Source organism: Sapajus apella, unplaced genomic scaffold (genome assembly GCF_009761245.1).
Source record: "Sapajus apella isolate SASKATOON/1434 unplaced genomic scaffold, GSC_monkey_1.0 scaffold14, whole genome shotgun sequence".
NCBI classification, from domain to species: Eukaryota; Metazoa; Chordata; class Mammalia; order Primates; family Cebidae; genus Sapajus; species Sapajus apella.
Window position 1 is genome coordinate 12,468,043 of NW_022436954.1, and position 6,417 is coordinate 12,474,459.

A 6,417-nucleotide genomic window follows, 5' to 3' on the forward strand; every position below is an offset into this window, starting at 1 on the left:
AACATAACACCTGAACGAGAATGGCTGAGACATCTTGGGGCTTCCTTGCCAAAAACCTTAAAGATATTAATACATTCATTCGTTCTACATGCATTTTTTTTCCTACCACATGTCAATGCAAATATACATAAAACCAGAGCAAAAACAGTCCATTAATAGAAGTACATGGAACTTTCACATGAAATGGGAAATTTTCCCTGTGTGTGGAAAATGCATCTGGATTAAATGTAATGTGGCAAGTTCTGATGGTCAATTTTATGTGTCAGTTTGGCTGGATTAAGGGATGCCCAGATAGCTGCTTAAACATTATTCTGAATGTGTCTGTGAAGGTGTTTCCAGAAGAGATTAATATTTGAATCAGGAGACTGAGTAAGGAAGATCTGCCCTCACCAATGTGGGTGGCCATCATTCAATCTATTGAGGGCTCTCCTGAAAAGAACAAAAAGGTGAAGGAAGGATGAATTTTCTCTCTTCTCGAGTTGGGACAGTCATCTTCTCTTGCTCTTAGACATTTGAGTTCCTGGTTCTCGGGCCTTTGGCCTCCAGGCCTTATACCAGTTCCACAACCGTGTCCTGACCTTTCTCAGGCCTTCAAACTCTGAGTTACTCTACTGGCTTTCCTGGTTCTCCAGTTTGCAGTTGTGAGACTTCTCAGCCTCCATATTCACATGAGCCAGTTCCCAGGATAATGTCCTTTTATTTATATAGATATATTTTTATTGGTTCTGTTTCTCTGTAGAACTGTGTGTATACATGAATATTTAATGAAAGTAATTTAAATATTTAATTTGGGTAGCAGAATATAAAGTTAAGCCTAATGCTTTCAAATTTGCTTAGCTGAATACTGTTCCAGGAGTCCTAATTTTATTTAAAAAATATATATTGTTAAATGAAAGTATATGCTTTTCCTTAGCACATTTGTTTTGTTTTTGCTTTTTTTTTGTTTTGTTTTTGAGACAGTATCTTGCTCTGTCACTAGGCTGGATTGCAGCGGTGCAATCTCAGCTCACTGCAACCTCTGCCTCCTGGGTTCAAGCGATTCTCCTGCCTCAGCCTCCCGAGTAGCTAGGACTACAGGTGCGTGCCACCATGCCCAGCTAAATTTTTGTGTTTTTAATCGAAACAGCATTTCACCATGTTGGCCAGTCTCTTGACCTCGTGATCCGCTCACCTCAGCCTCACAAAGTGCTGGGATTAAAGGCGAGAGCCACCATGCCCAGCATCCTTGGCACATTTTATCCAGAATATGTAAATATAGCATTTTATATGAATTAATACTTGTGTCATTACTGAGTAATTTTATAGAAGCAACATGTTCATGTTTTAAATTTTAAAAGGATAAAATAACTAGAGTACTGTGGGTGGGCCACCCCGCAAGTGTGGTGGCAAGGTTCTGAAGCCTCAGCCTGTTTCCATATAAATGATGAAATTAGAAATATAATCACATAAGTAATCATAGGTATGGATACTTAAATATATATACACTCATTATAATCTTTTAATGTTACTAATGCTTCTCGGGTTGCAAAGTGTGAACCTAAGGTGACATTGTGAAAGAAGTGACCCTAAGGCAAGATACTTCAAGCCCTCTGTCATGCCCGTGTAAGGCCTGCTGGAGGGCACCTTGGCTGTGCAGCAATGCTGGGAAAGTGCCCACTGTTTAACCAGCTGTGGAAGGATACATCCACGATGTCTCCTTCCCCGGAGGAGTTAGGAGAAAACTCTGCTTCCCCAGGCTCTTGTGGTAGGCCTGACAGCTGTCAGGGACACCCACAGACATCAGGGGCTTAATTGTCTCTATGTGATGCTGTGCTTCGTGGTCACTTTCCATGTCCACTTTCATGTTCTGCTTCTGCACCTGGTTCCTCTTTTTCTTAGAAGACATAATCAGTAAAAGTAACGCAAATCTTAATCTTTGTTCTCTCTTTACAAGTATGGAAAAAGTGCTGATGCGTTATGCTCCTTAACTTATTTTGGCTACTTGAAAGACCTGGGCCCCTATGTCCAAGACACGTGATTTACCTGACCTGATCACTGACCACCTACCTACCCTGTCCCCTGCTTTGTACTCAATAAAAGTCAGAGCGTGCAGGCACTTGGTGTCACTGCTGGACTCTGCACTTTGGTTGGCAGTGGACCCCTGGGTCCAAACTCTCTTTCTCTCCATCTCTGTGTCTTTTGTCTTCATTTCCACAGTTTCTCATCTCCACACCAATAGAGAGGGGCTTACAGGACCCGGTAGGGCTAGACCCTACAGAGTACCAGAAAAATTGAGTAAAATTAAATGCATTTTTGACTTTCCTTGTATATTACTACCAACTTTTACAGTTTAAAAGTGTACTGAGAAACAAAACACGTACACTTTTCTTTCTGCAAATGCTATGAAATGGTTAAATCTGCTTCTTCATTATTTTAGATGACATACATCACCTTTTGCTACTTCACCTGTATTTACTCCATTTTGTTCAGACTGCTTTCCTTGCTGTTTTTCACAGCTCCAAGCATGCTCCAAACTCAGGGCCTGTGTTCTTGCTGTTTTCCATGCATATTTCCTCACTCCATTTAGGTCTTTTTAAAAATGTGACCCAGTCATAGGGTCCTTCCTTCACCACCTTTATAAAATAATCACTCTCCCCACCCCCTGTACACTGCTCCCTCATCTCGTGTTATTCTTCCTCGTTCTTATTCACACTCTTGTATATTTATTCACTTGTTTATTATATATCCTCCTCTCCAACTAGAATGCACACTTCATTAAAGCAGTGAGTTTTTTGTTTTTTAAAATAAGATCTTTGGTACCTAAATGAGTGTGTTTCATAGGAGATTCTCAATAAGTATTTGTTAAATGAATGGATAAAATAATTAAGTTTTGATTCTAATTGTATCAATATGTTGAAACTTTGAACCATTCATGATTATAGTAAACTATCTTTAATATAAGCCTTCTAGATAGATGTATAGTTCATTTCAAAAGACACAGATAATTTCTTTGCTGAAACATTTTTTGTCTCGATTCTAAGCACTTTTTCTCCCACTTTTGGACACAATCATTTCCTGAAAATTCTATCATCAAGTAACTCATTTGAAGCCATCTCATAATTTTTACTTAGATGTGATGTCTCATGAAGTAGAAAATAATACATCAAATAAATACTACTTAGCAAATCATAAAAATACATTAAAAGTGAAATTACCTAAGGTTTAATATTTAATTATATTTGAAAATTACTTTATACACATAAATTATAGAATTAACTGAAATGATTCTAAACATCTATGTAGAATATAAACATGACAATATCTTTCAGTAGCAAACATAACATAAATTCAATATGCTATTACGATCCACAATCTTTATATTTCCTAATTCCTGGAAACTTTTAATGTTACCTTATATTGCCTAAAAGGACTATATAGAGGTGATGAAGCCTGCGATAGTATTGTAGATTATCTGTGCGAACCCCAAAGGCTCATATATGTCACTATCAGAAGAAGACAGAGAGATGTGATGACAGACAAAAGAGGAGTCCGCAAGGTGAGCATGGAGGCAGAGACTAAAGTGATGTGGTCCCAAGCCATGGAATACCTGCAGCCACCATAAAATGAAAGAGGCAAAAAATAAATTCTCACTTACAGTTTATGAAGAAAGCAAGCCTTGCTAATGTGTTGATTTCAGTCCAGTGCCGCTGATTTAGGACTTCTGGCTTCCAAACTGTGAAAGAATAAACACCTGTTGTTTTAAGTTTCCTGGTATGTGATGTTTTGTCACAGCAGCTATACAAATCTAATACAAACACTTACCTGATTTCTCCTATGTCATAATCTTATATTATGATTTTACATTTGTCAACACTACAAAAAAAAAAGATTGACACACTATTACTTTTTTATTTTTTTATTTTTTTTTTCAGATGGAGTTTTGCTCTTGTTGCCCAGGTTGGAGGGCAATGGTGCTATCTTTGCTCACCACAATTTCCACCTCCTGGGTTCAAGTGATTCTCCTGCCTCAGCCTCCTGTATAGCTGGGATTACTGGCATGCACCATCACACTTGACTAATTTTCTATTTTTATTAGAGATGGGGTTTCTCCATGTTGGTCAGGTTGGTCTTGAACTCCTGACCTCAGGTGATCCTCCCACCTCAGCCTCCTAACATGCTGGGATTACAGGCATGAGCCACCATACCCAGCCTTACTTTCTAAACTTCAGACTTTATTCCAATCTCATTTGTTTGTCCATGCTTTTCCTCTTTTTGCATTTAGTTTTCAGGTTTCCTTAGTCTCTTCTGGTTATGACAGATTGTCCATCTTTCCCTGTGTTTTGAAGGAGTGCTGAGGAGACATTTCTTAGAACAACTGAAGTGAAAATTATGTTTTTCTGAGGTTTTCTCATTATTTTACGGGGGCTATACTGTTTTTCAAGTAACATCAGTGATAAATTTCTCTTCTAGCACCTCATATCAAGGATACATGCTATCAACATGATTTATCAGGATGAAGTTAACATGATCACAAATCCTAGGTAAAGTCGGCTTAATTTCCCTCACATAGAGTTACTTTTTGTTCCCCCTTCTATGTTCTAATCTTTGAAACAAATCATTAATTCCAGCTCACACTGCTGGTGTTTGGGAACTAAGCTCCAACTCCTGCTGAGGTCAGTGTTTAAACAACTTATTCGGAGTTTTTCTGTAAGCAAGATTTGTCTCCTTTCTCACTTATTTATTTACAATCATCATTTATATTAGTGTGTTCTCATTTGTTTACTTTATACTTGGAATTATAAAGCAATACTAGGTTTTTGCTTTCATTTTTTTGGTCTAAGTATTTCCGCTTTTATCTTTTGAAGCTCTTTCAGAAGGCCCTTACATTCCTTTGACATCGTTCATCCTTTGTGTTTTTATTTTATTTAGAGTATGTTCTTACTTTAGGGCATTACATGATGCTCTAAGCTCCTCTTGTATTTTTCCTGCCACTGTCACAGAGTCAACTACTTCTACAAAGAGCCTTCTTTATTTTGATAGAGAATGGTATTTACAAGCCAAGATCTAGACACGGATGTGCTTGCTGTTACTGCTATTTCACTTCTTCTAGGCTCTTTCATCAAAAGAACTAAATATCTATTTATGTACCCTGTATACACAGCAAACCATATTTATTTCTAAATTTATTCATTATATTGAGCTAAATATGAGTTCATACTGATGTCTCTGTTGGGGCTCAGAAAATGACACCACAAAGTAAGGCATTTTGGCATGCCGAGTCTTTGAACTAAAGGACATTGGAAGGCTTCAGAAGCAGCCTCAGAACCAAGGTCTTTCTGATCTTCTCCTTTCCTCCTGTCTCTTTTCCCTCTTTCTTCCCCAAAGTTAGTCAGAAACCAGAATTACTCTTTCCCATGGTGGATCATAAAACACTAGAACATCAGGAGAAATTAATATAGGTGACGGAGGGATGGAGGTAGCCAACCACCACGGCATCTGTATACCTATGTAACAATCCTGCAAGATCTGCACATGTACCCCAAAACTCAAAGTATAATAATAATAAATAAAAACTTTTAAAATTTAAAATTAAAAAAATAACAACTAAAACTCCCTTTCCCCAGAGCAAGCCACGAAACCTAGAAATATTATTCTAACCTTCTCCCTCCTTTCTATCCAGGAGCTTGCCCTTAAAAAAATGGGCTTGTACGCTTTTTTGGCCATATGTATGTCTTCTTTTGAAAAGTATCTCTTCATGTCCTTTGCACACCTTTTAATGAGGCTGTTTGTTTCTTGTAAATTTGCTTGCGTTCCTTATAGACACTGAATAGTAGACCCTTCTCAGATGCATAGTTTGCAAATATTTTCTCCCTTTTTGTAGGTTGTCTGTTTATTCTGTTGATAGTTTCTTTTGCTGTGCAGAAACTTTTTTTTTTTTTTTTTTTTTGAGACGGAGTTTCGCTCTTGTTACCCAGACTGGAGTGCAACGGCGCGATCTCGGTTCACCGCAACCTCCGCCTCCCGGGTTCAGGCAATTCTCCTGCCTCAGCCTCCTGAGTCGCTGAGATTACAGGCACGCGCCACCATGCCCAGCTAATTTTTTGTATTTTTAGTAGAGACAGGGTTTCACCATGTTGACCAGGATGGTCTCCATCTCTTGACCTCGTGATCCACCCGCCTCGGCCTCCCACAGTGCTGGGATTACAGGCTTGAGCCACCGCGCCCGGCCGCAGAAACTTTTAAGTTTAATTAGATCCCATTTGTAATTTTTGCTTTTGTTGCAATTGCTTTCGCTGTCTTTGTCATGAAATCTTTGCCAGTTCCTATAATCAGAATGGTAGTTCCCAGGTTGTCTTCCAGGGTTTTTATAGTTTGGGGTTTTACATTTAAGTCTTTAATCGATCTTGAGTAGATTTTTGTATATGGCACAAGGAAGAC

General features: G+C 38.4%; 1 long non-coding RNA gene across 1 annotated transcript in view; it reads left to right on the forward strand.

The window, feature by feature from the left end:
- The window catches only part of LOC116555001, a 20,269-nt gene extending 14,732 nt beyond the window's left edge, over nucleotides 1-5,537 (forward strand). Inside the window, exon 2 of the long non-coding RNA XR_004270341.1 lies at nucleotides 5,439-5,537. This is a non-coding gene — a long non-coding RNA (uncharacterized LOC116555001). The remainder of the gene's footprint in view (nucleotides 1-5,438) is intronic.
- The last annotated feature ends 880 nt before the right edge of the window (nucleotides 5,538-6,417 follow it).